This window comes from Camelus bactrianus, chromosome 1, assembly GCF_048773025.1.
Source record: "Camelus bactrianus isolate YW-2024 breed Bactrian camel chromosome 1, ASM4877302v1, whole genome shotgun sequence".
Taxonomy (NCBI): domain Eukaryota; kingdom Metazoa; phylum Chordata; class Mammalia; order Artiodactyla; family Camelidae; genus Camelus; species Camelus bactrianus.
The window spans coordinates 7,064,159-7,083,571 of record NC_133539.1 but is presented as its reverse complement, the minus strand read 5'-3'; the positions used below and the strand labels follow the sequence as shown (position 1 = coordinate 7,083,571).

Genomic DNA, 19,413 nt, shown 5'->3' with positions numbered 1-19,413 from the left:
CAAATGTGTAAGTGTTCCTTCTGATAGACGTGGAACTGTGCTGGAAGGGGCGGGGAGCAAGAGAATCAGGCAGGTGGAAGGAATTGGTTGTATCGGTGAAGTATGAGCTGGAGAGGAATCAAGGTAGGGACATTCTCTCTCCCCAGTGGGGACATTCTCTGCCACATCCTTCAAAACAATGAAGTTGAATGTAGACTTTAATTACATTAGCAGGGCAATTTTGAAAAACTCAGCCATCCAAAAAAACTTTTGATAGTTATGGTAACTTCTGATACCACGAGAATCAGTCTAAAGTAAGCTATTTGCCTTCTTTATCTTAGGTTTAGTCAGCTTTCTTTCATGGCCTGTGCTAATTGGAATGGTTGCCTTAGTATATCAAGGTTCTGGTAACTGTAGGAGGCAAACATTTGTTGGAAAAACTCAAGTGTTTTTCCTTGAGTCATATAGGATAGAGATCAGTATTTATTACCAGGTTGTTTTTCTTTACACCTGTAAGATTGTATCTGCCTGTGAACATTTAAAGCTTAAGAAAAAAATTGATGTGAACACTATCACAAGATGGCAAAATCAAGTGTAGAAATCAATCAATAAATTAGTGATGGTGTAAAATAATATCTATAGTATCCTTTTTAGCACAACATTGGATGCCATTTTACTAGGATTGGTACAAAACACAATTTTTAGCCAGCGGCTGTCTACAAATTACAATGTAGCCAGCATAGCATGGCTATGGGCATACCTGAATTTTAATGCCTGAGGAGCACACCTAGCGATATTTAGCCAGGCAGAAGGGATAGACAGAATAAGGATAAACCAAAGCCAGAATATGAATGAACAATTGTGGGCGAATTAGGAATCTGCAAACTGAGATGGTGCATGAAAAGGAAAATCGGGGAGTTGGACGACTAGGATATAGTCATAGCTTAAAAGGATTAATTCTAGGAGTATTCCGGTGCAGAAGGAAGGCTGTGCCCAGAAAGGTGGGGAGGGGTTGGAAATCGGTGGGGAAGCCTGTGAGAGCGTGCACAGCCTAAAAAAGTTTTTATGATGGCTCCGTCCATAATTTCTGAACGCTGGCATTGGTTGCTGCAAAAACCGAATGACATGATTTGATCAAGGTGTCAGCTGCAGGGGCATCCCAGATTCGGGCGAAGCGTCCGGAATTCCTGAGATGTCTGAAACACGGAGGCGGCCTCTTCCCCACCCCCAGCCGCGGCCTCCGTGGGCATTTTCCGGCGAGGGAGGCACGCGAGCCCTTGGAAAAACAGTTTAAACGCGCGGACGTGCGCACCCGGACCGCCTCCCCGCGGCCGGCGGGCCGCCCGGGGATGAAGGTGAGAGCCCCCAGCCCGGGCGCGCGGGGGTGGGCTGCCCAGGTCCCCGCGCGGCCGCAGAGCCCGGTCCCCTCCCCCCGCCACGGGCGGGGCTGCGGGCGCACGACGCGGAAGCGCGGGGCTCCGGGGACGGCGGCGCGGAGGCCGCGCGCGCTCTCCGGGCCGCAGTCGGCGCGGGCGCGGGCGCGGGGCGGGGCGCGGCCAGGAGGCCGGAGAGGCGGCGGGCGCTCGCGCACAGGCCCGGCCGCCGCCTCGCCCCCCTTCCTCTTCCCCTTCCCTCCCTCGGCCGGCCGTCCCCCTCCTCTCCCCTCCCCCGAGCGAATCACGCGCCCTCCTCTGACACTCGTAGCAAGCCCGAGCTCCGAATTTATCCTTCACGTGACCTGAGTGGGTTGGGTGGTTGGTTGAGGACGGAGGGGGAGAGGGAAAGGAGGGAACGGAATCTGCCGTTGCCCGAGTAACAGGCCCCGCCCGCCGGCTTGGGGCCGGGGGGCGGGAGGAGGACGTCAGCACGTCAGCCGGGGTTTTGCGTTTTGATTGACAGTTGCTATAGCGACCGGGTCGGTCCGTCGCCATTTTGTTGGTTGGTTTTTTTTTAAACCCTTTCGCTTCCCGCCCGAATAATAATAAAAAGCCCCATTGGAGTGAGGCGGGGGTGGCGGCGGCAAGAGCGGCGGGGGGATCCGGGGAGACTGCTGCCGTCGCTGCTGCTGATCGCGGCCCAGGTCGGGCTCAGGGAGCGGACACCCCGAGCGGGGGGTGCGGGCGCCGCCGCCGCCGCCGCTTCTGCTGCTGCTGTTCCTGCTGCTGCTGTTGGTGCCGCTGCCGCCGCCGGCGAGCGGGCGGGACCGGTGTGAGTGTGAGAGTGTGTGTGTGAGTGAGCGTGTGCGAGGGCGAGGGTGCGTGCGTGTGTGTGTGAGTGTGTGTGAGTGTCTGTCTGTCTGTGCGGGGACTCGGGGGCGGGCGGTTCGGGCTCTCCTGGCGGAGGAGCCGCCGCCGCCACCGTCGTTCGGGCCCCGGCGCTTCTCGCTGCGCAGGTTTGGAGCGCGCGCCATTTTGTGAGATTTACAAAATCCTCCTCGGGAAGAAGCCGCCGGGAGCGGCCGCGACTCGGCGCCCGGCCTTGCCGCCGCCGCCCTCCGCGCCGGGCCGGGCCGCGCGGCCCCGCCGCCGGGAGTCGGGGTCCGGGGACTGCGGTATTTGCCGGGGAGGGGGCTGTCTCCTCCCCGGCCCCGGGCGCCGCTGGAACCTCGAGCCAGAGAGAGACTGAGAAGGCTGCGGCTCAGCCGCCGAGCCGGGAGCGCCGGGGGCGGAGAGAGGCGGCCGGGGCGGCGCTGGCTGCGGAGGCCGCGGCGGGAGCGCAGCGGCGGGAGCCGGAGACTGAGACTCACCGGAGGGAGCGGCGTGAGCGCCCCGCCATCGTCCCGGTGAGTGTCCGGCCCGGCCGCGGCCCCGCCCGGCCCGGCCTGGCGCCCGGCTCCCCCCGCGGCCTGCAGCCGGGCCCGCGCCGAGGCCAGCCGGGCGGAGGGAGGGACCTGCCATTTTAGGAGGAGGCGCCGCGGCCCGGGGCCGGTCGCCGGGGGAGGGAGCCCGACAGGCCGGGTCCCGGAGGAGAGGCGGGTGCGAGCGGTGGGAAAGTTGCGGAGGGTGGGAGCAGGGGCCGCGGCCTCCCGGGAGCCGGGGCCTGGGGGCCGGAGAAAGCGCCAGACCTTCACTGGTCGCCCGAGCGAAGGGGAGGAGGTTGTCTTCCTCCTCCTCCTCCTCTTCCTCCTCATCCTCTTCCCCCAGCTCCTCCCTCGTCCCTCCTCTCGGTCCCCACCAGTGTGGGAACCGCCGGGGTTCTCCGCAAGGACAATGTACGGGTTAAGAAAATGGGGCTGGCTGCTGGGCGAGGCGCTGGGGAAGGTCGGGGGCCCGGTCCCCGCGCGGCCCTCTGGGGTGTGTGCTGGAGCGAGGGCGCTCGGCGTGCTCCGAAGTTGTGCAGTGAGTGCGAGTGAGCCCGGCCACTCGAGATGGAGTGATGACCTGTTTAGCAGCTGGAGGAGTTGGTGGCTGAGGATGCGTAAATTATAATAGATACCTGGGTATTGCAACAAAACTTCTCAAGTCTATTAATAGGCACAAACCCACTCTTCGCTTAGATACGCCCAAGCTGCTGAATAGCTTAACACTTAGCGAAAGGGCCGCTCCCAGGTCTGAAATAGTTAAAAATGGCAGAAATGGTGAGCAAGTGACTATTTCTCTGTGCCTTTCGTCCAACCCTAGATTATACGAATCTTGTTATCTAGGTGCAGGGCTTGAATGCCACCCCCCCTTAATTCTTGAATTCCGCCCAGATTGTCAGAAAACACACCTTATAACGTTGTTTTCACACTGATTTAATGATTAAGACGGAGACTGCCGGGCACTCGTCCTCAGGGTTTTACGTGTATTAATTTGCTTATCCTCCCGGTGGGAACTGTTACCCATTTCACAGATGAGGAAACTGAGCGGTGACTCATCCAAGGTCATACAACTGGGACCCTGGGAGACAGGAATCTGTAACCAGCGTGGGCTCTTAATCACTAAGTCATAACTCATTATTATAAATACTGGCAAATTTTGGGGCGATTTGTGTGTCATGACTCAGGATTCTAACCTAGAGGTTGCGTCCATGTATAGAGTTTTGTATGGAATTAACTTGTGGTTTGCGGAAGTGGAAAGGAAAGGTTGAGGTGAGGCTCCCGTAATGAAACTAACTGGTCAGCCTCCCCCCCCCCCCCCGCCAAGAAAACTATGTAGACAATTTTTGAATGGGAGGAATTAAAAAATACTCCTTAGTGCGTTTTGTTCTTCACACTTAATTTTAATTATAGGCATCATTTAAGTACTGATGAGTCATAGGAAGTTTTGTGTAAAGTTATTTTTAGTTATTTTTTATCTTTGAACACTTAGATTTCTTCTGTAATCCCTTACACTTTACGTATACAAAGTGCCTAAGAATGGGTATATTTAATACTTTGATTTGGGAGCATTTTAATAATTTAGTGGAGTTACCTTTAGTTCTTGTTTTGTAAAATTTTCCTATCTTGACTAGTTACTTTACCAGAATATTATTTTCAGGTAGACCATAAATGTGAGACTAGAACTAAAATTTCATGTGCTAAGATTTTAAACTGAAGAAGATAGCTTCAAAGAAACAGCAGTTAAGAAAAAAGTTTACTTGGTTATATTAAGATTTTTCATATACATGTGACTTACACTTAAAGTACCCCAGTGCTTTTGGAGGATTTACCTTGGAATAGCAGTGGTGTTTATGGTAGCTGTCCAAATTCATTTAGACTTAAAACCTTGCCAGAAAGTTAAGGACTCCTTAACTAAGTTACTTTGTGAGTACAAAGAGTTCCTAAGAGACATAAGCTCAGAAATTATTCTAGAAGGAAGGGTCACCCCTGTGTCTGTAAGATGAAGGCACACTCCTTTAAAATCTAAAAAAGATTTTGGATTTGAATAGACACGCGCGAGTGTATGGTCGTTATTGGTATGGGGGGGGGATATGGACTAAGTGGCCTGGCTGAGATCTTTGTTGTTGTTAGGAATGTGGAATTTAGGTTTAAGATCGTTTCTTAAATTTCTTTTAAAGACTTTTTGGTGGGGCTTATAGGAAACTTTAACAAACATACAGAATTACTGTGTCCTGGGGATTCAAAAATGAGTTAGTCCAGTCTTTTAAGGGCACTAACATAAAATAAGTGAAGATATTCCATTGTAATGCAGTGTCTTGTTTGGAAACGTAGATAGTTAAAAAAACCAAAACCCTGGGATACAGTTTTTTCCCCCTCTAGGTGCTGTCTTCTGTCTGCCCCTTAGTTTTATTTATGTAGAGTTTTTGTGTTTAGGACTTAAGACGTGGGAGTGGGGAGTGGTAAGTGCAACAACTGGTATTTAAAGAATTTACATAGGTTTTCACAGTGCTATAAATTCTGCAAAGCAAAATTGAAGATAACTTGCTATATATGATTAGAATGACCTTTGACATACATTTTGTTTCGAAACTACACAAAGAAAGAAAATGCTAAGTTGTATTGCATCTTGGGTACTACTTGAAAACAAAAACAAAAACAACAACAAAAGAAAGAAATAACTTAGAAATTCAGATCGCCCAGGGATGTTTTCACATGCTTGTTCATGGTTGGCGACTATCTAGTCATGGGAAGAAAATTTGGATAGAAGTAACTTTATTATGAGTGAGAAGTGAACTAATTGCTTTATACATGATCTTAAAAATAAGCTGAATAGAAGAGGGGGCATTATATGTGACTTTTTTGGTATTTGTGATAAGGTGTGAGTCACATTTACTTTGCTTTAGCATTAGCTTTTCTCTTACTTCAAAGAACTTTCACTTTTTCTACACCCCACCCACATCCACACCCCCAGCAGTTTCTCTTTTATCCCCTGAGAAAAAAAGTTCAACCATCTGAACCCAGTAAAACCACCAAATTATAAAGAACTTGACTCTTCTCTCCCAAAATTTTATGAGTCTTTGAATTTTGTTGTGTTCCTTATCAGTAATTTAAACTGTGAGCTAAGAATTCCTACTTTCTGTTGAGCTTTTTGGTGGTTTTACCCTCCAGACACTTGTGCATATTTTCTATTTAGAAGTAAAGATATTATTTGAAACTATCAAACATGGTCAACTGAAACTTAATGTTAACACTTTGCCCTGTAAAGTGAAATGTGTGACTTTATACTTTTATATGAGCACCTTACGTATATGTAGTGGCTTTTGCCTTTTAAAGACTTTTTAGCATATATTATTTAGACCATTGGGCAATGTTTTGATGGCTAGATAAATTACGGTAATTCATAACCCGAGGCTTGTACAATTTTGGGTTAAAATTTTGGGGAGGTTAAAATTTGTGTTTAATTACTTGGAAAAAATCATCAAATTATTTTAAATAATAAAATTTCTCCTCAGTTGCCCCTAAATAAAGAAATCATTTGAAATCTTGCCTTATGTCAGTGCTATACTGTTAAGCTACAGCTGTAAAGTTTGCCATTGGTTACGTGAAAGGGAAATGTTGATTTCATTTGACTGAAGTGATTCAAAGTTCACATCAGGTAATTAGAGACAAGTCTTGTTTCCTAACCTGTTGGCTACAGGCAGCCTTAGTTTCATCTTTTGGTATATGAAAACAAACTGATTTAGAAATACTGCATTGTGTAAACCAGCCAAATGACTTTAAAAAGTTGTGTTTTTGCTTTGAAATCATACTTCCAGAGTTGTATAATGAGTTAGAATTCTTTATTGATGAGAAGGCAACTTACAGTTCATTTAAGATCTAAAATGATGTGGTTTCTTGTGGGCATACTTTTGGCTAATTCAGAACCATACTGGCTTCTTAGCAGTTGATTCTTCTCCCAGAGCTGTGTACCCTGTCTTCTAGAAGGTGATTTTTAAGTTTGTAATACTGTTAAAGTTTTGTTAAAGTATATAACTATTTTTTTGTTTGAGCAACATATGCCCATATCTAATATGCAGTACATAATAGCTTCAAATATATCATTACTCTTGATGAATTGTTGTATTTCCCTATAACTGAATTGCTTGTTTAAATCGATTTTGTGGAGGGGGCTTAGTGAACTGGTTTAACATGGAATGAAACTGGTATCAGCATCATTTCTATTTTAAATAACGTCCCTGTTCATGAAATAATCCCCTAATTTTTCTAAGTAGATAATAAAATTTCAACTGACAAGAGGTTTTTTTTTTTTTTTTAAGTTTTATAGATATTTGTGGTTAAGGTTGGCATCTTGGCACATGCATTTGGGTACAAAGATGCCTGGATTGTGACATCTATGCAAAATCTGCTTAACATCTACTTACAGATAGCAGTTGAGGGAGTCTTATACTTGGAGAGAGGACTGGCCTGTGAGATAGTGCCAGGCAGAACACCAGAGTCAGGCAGGAGTCTCAACAGGTCCTGCTACTCACTGGCAGTGTGAACTTTAGGCACAGTGATTTTGCTAAGAATCAGTTACTTCGTCTGTAAAGTGGATTTGAAGCCAATTACCATAGGGTTCTTGTGAAGACCGAGATAACACATACAGATTTCTTAGTAGCCTTCTCCCTTCTTTCCTCTTCGTTGATACTCATCCTTATGGTCTCAGAATAAATGCTTCTTCTTCATACAGGCCTTCCCCCAAGCCCCAGTCTAAGATTCCTTGGCAATGCATTCTTGCAGAACTCTTGCTTTTTTTCACAGCCCTTATTGCAAATAGCTGTAGTTGTTCATATGTATTCATACATTACACATATTCATCTACTGTATGTCCCTCTCCATTAAATTGTAAGGTCCATCTGGACGGGAATACTTCTGTAAATCCAATGCCAAGCACATAGGAGTAGATGAGTGTCTATGTACCGGGAATGATGGAATGAGGAACCTGTGTCCCCAGTCTTGCCTGAGCACCACTCCTTAGTTGTGCGTTGTTGGGCAGAGTAGCTTCTCTGAACTTTAGTGTCCTGTATGCCAAATGTGCCTAGTACCAGCTGCCCTGCCCGGGGTTTTGAGAATGCAAAATGAGATACTGTAACGAAGTGCTTTATAAAAGTGTAAAATGCCATTTAAATGTAAGTTGGTACAGTAGCAATAATTTCAGTAGTGGGGCTACCCAAGAATTTATAATAGAGTTTCAGCTTTACTGAGTTGATTAAGTAGCTCTTATGTAATATTTCTGAATAATTTATACTTTATATACACATTAGTTAGAACACAAGATTGGGCCTATGTTCTGACTAAATACAGTGGCTTAAACACGAAGTTTGTTTCTCATACGTAGTCTAAGGCTAATGTGGTGACTCCAAGCTAGAGGAGACCTTGGTTCCTTCTGTCCTATTTTCCTGTACTTAAGGAGATACCACTTGCTATATATTCAAGACAGCTCCTCACCACACTTACAGTCCAGGAACAGGTTGTGGGGAGAGAACATCCTCTCTTTAAAGACAAACCTGGAAGTTGAGTATGTGACTTGTTCACGCCTGTTGGCCAGACTTAGTCAGGTGGTCACATGTAGCTGCAGAGGAGGCTGGGATATGTGGTCTTTGGTAGGGTGGCTATTTGGCTGAAAATCTGTTTCTACTGAAGGAGAGTCGAGGATTATAGAAACATTGCTTGTCACACTTTCAGGTGCTTTGAAAGAAATCTACGGAAATGAACTTTGAAAAGACAACTCACTGCACTAATGAGTTTACATTCCATATTTGCTCACTAATCTTGAACTGTGGTGTGCAAGTTGAAATAGACCATCAGTACTCAGTATATGTGATATATACATAAATATGAAATATATATATAAAAGAAATACAAGAAAACATGTAACTAGACTTCTAACAGTAAGGGAATTATGGGTCTAATAGCACATTATTTTACTGATGGTACTTTCTGATACAAACGTGATTCTCAATTACTGTAACTATACTATCTGTAAACAGTGTTTGGAATCTAAGCTTTTAGTTTTAGTCGTCACCTCTACCGCATTGTATGTATTTGTGCCCTTATCCTCAGCAAACAATACTAGACTAACACTTGCATCTTGTCAGGTTTTCAGTAAATGTTTGAATCATTGAAGTTGCAAGGAGGATGATAGCAGTAATATTTAAGCATATTTTTACTATCCAGTGTCTTCCTCTTTATTTCTGTGGGCTTGAGAAAAGAAGGAGGTCTAGGATTCCTTTGATCTAGAGTATAATTAGGTTGAGTAGAGAGACCTGAGGAGCTAATGGTTCTCAAACAGTCTTTGGGGGAACTTGTCAAACTTGTGGGATTCCCAAGCGCAGATACTTCTCTCTCTCTAGGTTTAGGGGTAATGCTCTGGAATCTGCTTTCTTAATTAGGACTGCAGGTAATCCTGATGCAGTAGAAACGTTGGGAAACATTGACATAGTTCATCTTTCATTTTAGAGAAGGAAATGGATGCAAAGAAACTAAATGACCAACCAGTGCCTCAGAGTAATAAGCAGGTCTGCACTGGCGTGTGTTTTCCTGACTCCTGGTTCTTTATTCTTTCTCCAGATGAGGGGACAGAGGACAGAGTACCAGCTGCATTTTTTATTTTCTAGAGAGATTGGTTATTTTCAGATATGTTGCTATTTATGTGTGAGCTCATTGGTAGTGAACGGTTGGCTCACCTAACTGTCCTTTTAGCCTCTTAGAAAAATAGATTGGTCAGATAAATATTTAGAGGTGGGAAGTTGAGGTTTTAAATAAGGTATAGTGTCAGCACTATAGGGTGGGTAGGGTGGTGTGTCTCCAGCATTAGGGTGGATGCCAGGTAGGTGTTTACTTGGTATGATTAGAAGGAACAAAGGTAGGTCAGATTACTGCTTTCCTTTTTATCTGGTTTGCTTGAAATTCTCACTGTTGAATTTACTCTTTTAGATTAAGGTAAGAGCTAGATACCCTAATTTAAAGTGGAAATATTCCTAGTGGAATATTCTTTACCTGTTATCAGATTAACACTTTATTTTTATCAGTTAGCTGGCTGTCATCTTAAAAACTGGAGATTAGCACCTGCCCTAGTGCTAGAGCTTTTTGGGAAGAGGAGGGAAGAGTAGGGCACATGTGCCTTTGCCCGAGGAGAATACAGGGCGTGTTTGAGAGGTATCTGCAGTCCTGGAGAGCTTCGTGGAGGCTTCGCTGTTTGCCAGAGATTGGGAGCCTTAGACCAGCACTTGCTGGCCGCCTGTCATTAAGAGAGTGTCAGTAATGGGACAGTGGATACTTTTGCAGAAGACTGGGCTTGGGTGAGAATGTAATTACTGGAGTAGGAGTATCCTTTTTTCCTTAGGGCTTCAGTATCTGCTTAGGGCTCCTGTATGAGTAGTATTGGAACATACCAAACGTGAAAGGTATTGTTTTGATCATTTAGGGAATTTTAGTTTTTAATGATCAACAAATAATATATACTCATGGTTTAAAAAAAAAGATTGATCCAGCCCTATGGAATGGTGTCACCAACTGCCACCCCCCTCCTTGCTCCATGGGTAATAATAGCAGTTCAGTTTTTCCTATTAGAAATGTCTTGTGCATGTAAAAGTACAGTTATATGTAAAGTAAACATTTAATACATGTTACAAAACTGTATGTTTAGTGCAGTCCCAGTTTTTTAAAAAAATGTGACGTGTGTGTGTACTTACAAGCAAAAGCAAATGGGATCTTCCTAAGCAACACTAGTTTGCAACTTAAGCTTCTTGATCGGCCTTAGAAATATTCCCAGATCAGGTGATAGAGTTTCCCTGTTGTGTTCGATGGTTGCGCAGTATTCCATGTTATGGATGCACCACAATTGAGAGTCTCCATTGAAGAGCACTTAATTTGTTTTCCTATTTTCGCTATTTTAAACAATGCTGCAGTGTGCATCCTTGTACATGTTACCCTTCTGTGAGCAGTAGCCAGAGGATGTATATTTATAAGGGAAATTGCTCGTTCACCAGGTAAATGCACAATTGAATACATATTGCCAAATTATCTTCCAAAAAGTAGCACCAGTTTATACTTGATCAGGAGTATCTGAGAGTATATAGTTCACCAGATCTCACCAGTACGGGTGTTACCAAAGTTTTTAAAATCTTAATCAATTTATTGGTGAACAGAGAAGTCTAGTTTGAATTTGCATTTCTTTATGAGTTAATTTGATCATCGTAAGTTGTACTGTAAGTCTTGTACTTTAATAACAAAATATTCATTCTTTGCCTGATGTATAGTTAAGAATATTTTGTGATTTTCCTGTATTTATCTGTTGAATGAAGAACTGATGTTTTGATAAATTGTAAAAGGGGATTCTTGTTCTTCTGCAACTGAGGAGACATCTGACTGTCTTCTGTATAAGAGATGTCAATTTGGTGGTAGAAGCTTTGACTGCAAAAGTGAATAAGATTTGGTTACCCCTGCTGTTAGTGTTGAGATGTTGTGTGTATACAGGCAAAATGAGAACAGGTAAGACCATGGCTGCTAACAACTAGAGGTATTGATGTACAGAGAACCAGAAGAACACAGCGAGGTAAGACAGATCCAGGGATTTCAGCTTGTAGAGGAGGAGGGTCTTTATCTTGTCTCGAAGAATGGATGGGCTTTTTACAGTAGAACCTGGAGAATTGACAGTTGGCTGGAGGAGGCCAGTGTGTGCCTGGAGTATGTGTGTGTGTGCGCTGTTGGGCAAGGGACAGGGAGAGTTGCAGTGAGAAATGAGAGTGATGGGTCTTAAATATTACAAGGAATGTGAATTTGGCGCAGTTGAAGGTTTTTCAGCAGGGCAAGGATGACAAGGCCATGCATTAGGGAGATGACACCCTAAGAAGGAGGGTTTGGAAGGCAGGCTTATTCTGGGTGTACAGGCACGGAGGAATAAGAAGACGTAAAAAGTAGAAGACAGAAGAGAGAGCCAAGTTTGAAACACCTTATTTTTAATTATTTTATTTTCAACAGAACAGAGTGAATGTTTCTGGATTCAAATAGCAATGTGGCCCAGTTTTTGGAATTAGAAAGGAGAGAATTCAGCTTTGGTGGCAGTATAGAAGATGTGGGACCGGAATGGCTTAATGGGACAGTTGAGAATCTTTCCCATTCAGGGCCTGGAGGAACTGAAGAAAAGAAGGTAGAATTCTTATTGTCGTTCAAACCTTCCATTAGTGACAGGTAGAAATAATTTTTAGTGCCATTAAAAATGAGCTGAAAAATGGGGCAATGGGAGAAGGCCACGTTAGAAGCCGTGATCCTGGAGAAGAAAAGGTTGTGTCACAGTTCACAGTTTGAAACATGTAGAGTAGCTAAATATGTGCGAGTTTAACGTATCTTAGTATTTTTCAGAAAAATACGATATTTATTCTGTTTATTTTCACGTGAATCCTTATTGGGACACCAGTCATCTGAAAAAGCATTTATTGTGTGAGCCGGGTAGAGCTATTTATCAAGTACCTACTAGTGCCAAACAAGGGCCTCCTCGTCCCAAGCTAGGGCCTGGGAATCAGTGCTGCTGCGAGGGCCAGGCCGTGGGTACCATCACAGAGCTTAGTTCTGGGGGGACCTTCACTAATCTCTAGAGCAGGTGTAAGGAGTCACTACAGAGTGGACATACATTTTCATTAAAGGGAACACAGTCTATGAAATAGAATAATTTCTGATGTTGCATTTTGAAGGTCGAAATTTTTGTCTCCTTTTAGAGTCCCTTTGACAATTAATTTTAAGTTATTTGGCTATAAATAGGACTCCAGTCCTTAAGATAAATAATGTCTGCTGAAAAATTTGTTCTGATTTGATTTCCTCTTGAAAAAGAACAACTGTCATCACAGTGGTGTTTTTGACTTTATCTTCACATCAAACATGTTTATTTTTGAGATGTATTACTTCTGTGGTATAAAAGATTGTTTCATACAAGTTTTCTAAAGCAGCAATGGTGAGAAAATTATTAGGATCTCAGCGTATTTTACAATCTAATTTCACTTTTTGAATTTCCCTTTAGTGGTTTCTGTGGTACAGTGCGGAATGTCAGTAACGCTAGGTAAGTTTACCTAAGAATTGGCCTGAAGGCCCACAATTACTCAGCAGTATTGGAGTCAACTATGCAAAGGGAAGAAATTGAAGGTAGAAGTTTTAGAATTCATGGGGACATTTGGAGGCAGGCTATATGCTGAGTAAGATAAAGATACAGACGTCTGAAGTAAAGGATGTGGGCATACAGGGATGTTCAAGGAATAAAATTCAATAGAGCGGGTAGAAATGGAAGACGGATTTGAGCAAATGGATGAACAAGAATGCTCAGTCTTTAAGAAAAAAAAAAGACCTCCTTAATGATTTATTGTGACTTCTAGGGTAAAGACCAGACTAGTCACAGGACCCCCTTCCGGGATGATGTGCACAGCTGATGTAAGCTGTCTTCTCCATCAGGTCTCTGCATCCCTGTCTTTGCCTGCATGTCTGTTTCCTGGGTCAGCCGTCATCCCCTCTTTCTTTTAGTTAACTTTTCCTCCTTCATTTTCAGTTCAGATACCACTTTGTCAGGGAAAGCAGACCTCCACCCCAGTCACTTCTTTTTTAATATTTCATGTCTCCTGGTACTTTCCTTTTACAATGCTTATTATCACAGTTGGTAATTTTTTTTAGTGCTTATTTGATTAATACCCTCCTGAGAGCAGGGGCAGTGGTGTTTTACTCCTCCTTGCAATCTCAGGGATTGCTGAGTGGCACATGGTGAGTACTAAACACTTGTTGAATGAATCAGTGAACTACATTTTGATCTCTACTCATTGGTCTTGAGGACCAAATGACTACATCAGGGAGTAAAAGTTGGGTGGGAAATATGGGAATAAAAATGAATAAAAAGAAAAAGTAAATCCTGTCTTTTAAAAGATAGGATTGGAAAACTATGTAGCCAGGAAAACAACAAAGTTATATACTCATGGATTAACTTAACAAGTGTATATGAAATGCCTAGTAAGTGTTAGAAGCTAGATGTTGGTATTACGGAGTGGAAAGACTGTGCTTTCTTTATTAAAGGAGTACATAATTTTATTAGTTTATTGAAATAGATACAGTCCTTGGTGGTCATGTGGAACGTTTTTAATTTGTGGAAGGAATCTGCCTGAATATTCCTTCTGATCTTAGCCAAAAGGTAAGGTTCATGCCACAATTATATCTGGAATGTCAGTCTAGCATTTGCAGTAGCTGTCAGGTTCACATTTAAAATAAGCTCTAGCTTTGACTTCATTTAAGAAGTGACAAAGTGAAGAAAGTGGTTTGTTTGGATGCTTTTTGGCTTTTGCTTCAGACTTGGGTGACAGAAAAAGAGAATGATTGAGAGAAAGTTCATTGTATGGATGGATTTTCAACAGAATGAGTCTGGTAGTTAGAAGGTGATTGAAGCTGTTGATCTTGTCAGGTGCATGAGCTTTATAAACGTTTTAGAGGGATTTGTTTTAAAATAGTTCTGAAACCTTTTTCAGTGACTAGTTTCTGCAGTAAATATTTAGAAAAGCAAGTATTCAGATTTTATTTTTTGACTCTTTGCTGGCCCCATGCTAGGCCCTTGGACATAGTTCTGAGTCACATGGACATACATGGCCCTGACCTCATGAAGCTCTTCAGTGTAGTCGGAGCTCACTGTAGGGAAATGTGAAGGACTCATGGCTTGCAGTCAGGGTGAGCAGAACTTGCTTCATCCGACTATCCATTTATCCATCTCTTTATGTATTCCTTGAACTTGGTTTTGGTGGCAACATGTTAGAATACTTTAAGCTACTTGTTGCTTTATCTCTGGTAACATAGGGGCTGGGGGGATACCATTTATAATACCAATGTAAAATGGAAACTTGGAGCTTCAACTTGTTGGCAGATTTTTAAGAAAAGAGATGTTCATGTAAACCAATGAGTTTCTCCTCTTAAAATATGAGATATTATTTAATAATAGTAACAGTAGCCACCTTTATTAATTGATTGCCTGCTATGTATGGGGCAGACAGTGAACATATACGTTAATAGTTAACATTATCAGTAGCCCTAGAAAGGGGTTGGTAGTATCTGTTTGTAAGTTAAAAACTGAGATGCAGGGACCTCAGTTTGCTTAAGGTTAATCATGAGAGATTGCTTATGTGGCTTCCAGATAATAAAAAACCCAGTGAACAGTTCAGGGCTCTAAAGTTAAACATTTAGAGAGAAAAAGAAACAGAAAGCTTCTATAACCCATTAATTGAAGAAATAGATGAAAGTTCTGGTGTACTGGGATTGATGCCTTGTGCTACTGGTTCATTAGTCTTATGAATAGTAAACCAGAACATCTAATAGCTTTCTGTGTTTGGGGAATTCTTGACCTTAAGAATCTTGGTGGGAGGTAGAACTCTTCTTCCATTATGGAAGCCAGTTACTCACTTTCTCTACCTCTTTTGCTGTTAGGATACAATCATGTGACCTGGGGCCTCTACTACACTGGAAGCCTGTGATTTGTAGAAGCAGGCACTTTGTAGAGTCTGTTCTGCAGTGCAAGGGGGATGGCAGCTGTGTCTGTTTTTTAGAGGCGGTTAGTGATAGATCCAGTTGTAGAGTTAAGTTCCTGGCTCATTGGTATCTGTACAAGTCACAGGGACCTTATCTTGTGTTGTCTCCACTGGACCAGATCTGTGGTTTGAATTTTGGGTGTTCTTGATTAGTTAGTCTTCCAGCCTGGCCCTCCTGGGGTTTTCTGTGAGTTGCCTAATATGCTTTTTAAATAACTTCCTTTTCAGTTTCAACAAAACCAGAGTTTCTTTTGTTTGTAACTAAGAACCTTGGATGATGCTAATTAAGATAATAGACACTTCCAAGGAACTTTCTAGGGTCAGGGTTAGGCAGAGATGTGAAAGGTATTAGAAGAACCAAATAAAACTTTTACAGGTGAAAACTAATGTGTGGGATGAAAAATATACTAGATGGCATTAATTCAGATGGGACAATACAGAAGAAAAGGTTAGTGAGCTTGAAGATATAGAAGAGAAAACTCAGTCAGTAGAAACAGACAGAAGTGATAAAGATAATGTAATTAACAAGGTTGTTAAAATGGCTACTGTAAAATGAAATGTCAGATGTCAAATCACTATGTTGTACACCAGAAACTAGAATATTATTTTATGTCAGATATACCTTAATAAAAATACAAGTGAAATTCAGGGTCATATTGTGGTTGACATTGCTAACTTGGTACATGAGTTTTGCTTAAAAAGCAGTTGTGACTGCTACCTGAAGTTGGCTTGATTTGTAGTTAATTGTAGTTGAAGAATCATTTCAGTGAAGCACGAGGATATGGTGGAAAAACTTTATTGTGCAACAGTGTGTTAGTTACTTCTTGATATGTAACAATATTACTTTAAACTTAGAAGCTTAAGACACATTTATTGTCTCAGTCTCTGTAGGTCAGATGTCTTGGCACAACTTGGTTGAATTCTCTGCTTTAGTGTCTCAGAGGGGTTTGTCAAGTTGTTGACTGGGGCTGTGGTCTCATCTGAGGATTGACTGGGGAAAGATATCCTCTAAAGTCATATGATTATTGGTAGATTTCAGTTCCCTGTACAGTATTGGATTGAGGGCCTCCGATTCTTGCTACTTATTGGCAGGCACCTGCCCTCAGTTTCTTGCTGTGTGGTTCTTTCCAGCGTGGCTGCTTACTTTCTTTAAGACAGTGAAGGAGTCAGTACACTTGACAGATGTACAGTCTTATGTATCATAACCGCCGAAGTGACATCCCTTCACTTTTCCTGTATTCTCTTGGTTAAAAGCAAGTCACAGGTCTTGGATCAAGGGGAAGGGTCTGTGGAAGGACATGGACAGCAGGAGGCAGTGTTACGGGAGCCGCCTTAGAGTCTGTCCATTACAAACAGAGTGTAGTGGTAAAGAGTGCATTCTCTGGAGTCTGACCTAGATATCTGGCCTTGAATCCTAGCCTTGCCTTTTCCCAGCCATGAAAACTTCTCTGAGCCTTAGTTTCCTTGTGGGGATAACATATGCCTAGTCTTTGTAGTGCTGTGAAGAGTAATAGAATGCTTATGAAGTGCTCAGGACTCCATCCTGCTGACTCCTACTCATTCTTTCTGTCTCAGTTTAGGTGTCATATATTCAGGGAAGCCTTCTTTGACTCCCTCATCCCTCTAGTCTAGGTTAGGTTTCAAAACACCTTGAACTTTTCCTTCTTGTTACTTCACACTTGTTCCACCTTAAGTTTATAGCTATTAGTTATAGTTTATTTATTTTTGTATCTGCTTTCTTTAGACTAAGCTACTTAAAGAGCAGGTGTTGCATCTGCTTTGTTCACTGCTGTATCTGTCTTCAGGGCCTAGCGTAGAGGGGCCTGGCACATAGAGACTCCATAAATATTTGCTGAATAACTGTAAGAATGAAGTTAAAGCACACGCTTTGTGTTTTTGAAATGGCATTTTCAATGTTACCATACTATGTTTTTCCAGCTGCTGGAGCAGTCAGTCTAAAAGATGTTCCCTCTCTTTCTAGGATGGTCAGGATCTAGCATGAGAGACTGAGGCATAATAGTCTTATAACTGATTACAGAGGTTTGCAGAATGGATAGTAAAAGTGGTTGAAAAAAATTAAGAGGCTGTCAGGATGAGAATACAGTAGTAAAAATCAGTCCTAGTGGATCAGGAGCAGGGTACACAGTAGGGAGCTTCTCTTGCCATAAGTGTACTCTGCAGACTACTCCTTGAGATGGAGGAAGAAATAAGCTGGGAGAAAATTACCTTCTTTGGATATTCACAATGCACATTAGCATGTTATAGGAAACCTGTTAACATAGTAAAGACAATCTTTATTAAGCTTGCTCTGAACACTTTATAAACACATGCATACCACAGCCTAGTAAGGTATTATTTTTAAGTAACTGATGATGAAAATTAGGCTTAGAGATGAAGTAATTGTCCCCAGTGGTTGGTGAGATAGGATTCAAACCACGCTCAGCCCTCACTTTTAGTTATTATTTGTGCTGCTTCTGTGGAATATATTTTACCAGATACTAGATTAATTTCGTGAGAGCAGGAACCATGTACATTTTCTATGTTGTGTGTCTAGGACTAGAATCTTGCTTAAGCCTTCATACATGGCTGAATGAAGAGTTTGTGCTATTATTTTATACTGTGTCTCAGCTTCCCAAGTTCAATTACTTGTAAAACTTGAGGAGAGTTTGGTATAATCCAACCAGTGTAATGTACAACAAAGTACTTTTGTTTTCACTTTGTGTGATCGAGTAGAGTTACGTCGCCAAAGAAGAAACATCGATATGGTCTGACTCCTTGTAATTGGTCCCCTCAGTCACTTTCAAATTTACTCTGTTACCCAGTCTTCTTGAGTTTTGTTTCTGAGATAGTCTTCCATTAAGTTCTTTCTTTATATTATTGTTAATGACCCCTCTGCAGATCACCTCTTTAGTCTGTTTTTTTGCTTACTGCAATTTTTTAAGAATTAATTTTTAGTTTTAATATGCGTATAATGAAAATTGAGTAGTGCTGAAAGGCTTATGATGAAAAAAAGCTGTCCCCGGCTACACCCCTCATTACTTCTACCCCTGCTCCCTGGAGCTGTGCTTCCCAGGCTTTTCCACCCCAGGGTCTACATGGACAAAATAGAAGAGGCTGTTTGGCTGTCTTGACATCTTTAGGGGATCTTGGCGCTTCTGGAACATTGGTGACACTGTGTGCCATGTACACTAGTTGGCAAGCTCTGCCTGATATGAATCAATATGAATCACCTCAACTCTTAGCTGCCGCTTCTGCTACTTTCCTGTCTGTATCTAAATAATTTGCTTGTTAGTTAGGATGCTTTAGGATGCAAGTACTGAGACCATGGTCCAAACTGGCTTCAAATAAGAATTGAACTTATAGTTGAAATTCCAAAGGTCGGATGGGCTTTAGGGCTAATTGATTTTGTGGCACAGTAATGTCTTCAGGGCCCCAGTTTTGCCATCTCCACCTTTAGTCAGTGGCTGGTTATATCCTCAAATTAATAAGACTGTTGCAGCAGTTTCAGGAGTTGTATCCAGAAACAACAATGTCCAGAGAAAGAAAATTGTTTTTCATATAGCTATATAAGAATGTGGAAGCTTTGCCTAGAAACTGCAGCAAACTTATCTCCTGGGTTAAATGCCTGTTTCTGAAAGGCTCCCTAGAAAGGGAAATGGGATCACATTCAGACCAATTAGGCACATGCCTAGAATTGAGCGTCCTCCTCGAGCACATGCCTCAGTGGGTGGGTGTGCAAATGGGTTCTGGACAGAATTAGCTTCCGTTACAAAAGAAGAAGGGGGAGATTGGTGGCTGGGTAGGTAACTGACCCTGTTTTGATATTTGACTTAAAATTTAAGACATCATTGACTTTCTATTAAGGCAGATGAATATTTAACTCTAAACCACCTGCCTTACACTTTTCTTCTTCCAACTATCCATTGTAATTAAGATATTTTTTTCCATTAAATGGATTCAGTGTTTAATAAAGACTGTGTTAAGTCTTGTTCACCGTGGAGCCAAATTGTATACTATGATTACATTTTCCTCCTTGCATAATTTTGTTTTTCT

The 19,413-nt window shown here is 42.5% G+C and overlaps 1 protein-coding gene across 5 annotated transcripts in view; it reads left to right on the top strand.

The window, feature by feature from the left end:
- Nucleotides 1–1,197: 1,197 nt before the first annotated feature.
- DYRK1A (dual specificity tyrosine phosphorylation regulated kinase 1A) overlaps nt 1,198–19,413 on the top strand; it is a 129,451-nt gene continuing 111,235 nt past the window's right edge. For 3 of the 5 annotated variants that reach the window (XM_074355763.1, XM_074355718.1, XM_074355563.1), the window contains exon 1: nt 2,543–2,761. The gene's annotated coding sequence lies outside the window, so the exon portion shown is untranslated. Of the gene's footprint in view, nt 1,335–2,024; nt 2,060–2,542; nt 2,762–19,413 lie in introns of those variants that run through there. The other 2 variants (XM_074355605.1, XM_074355645.1) reach the window with 2 other exon arrangements.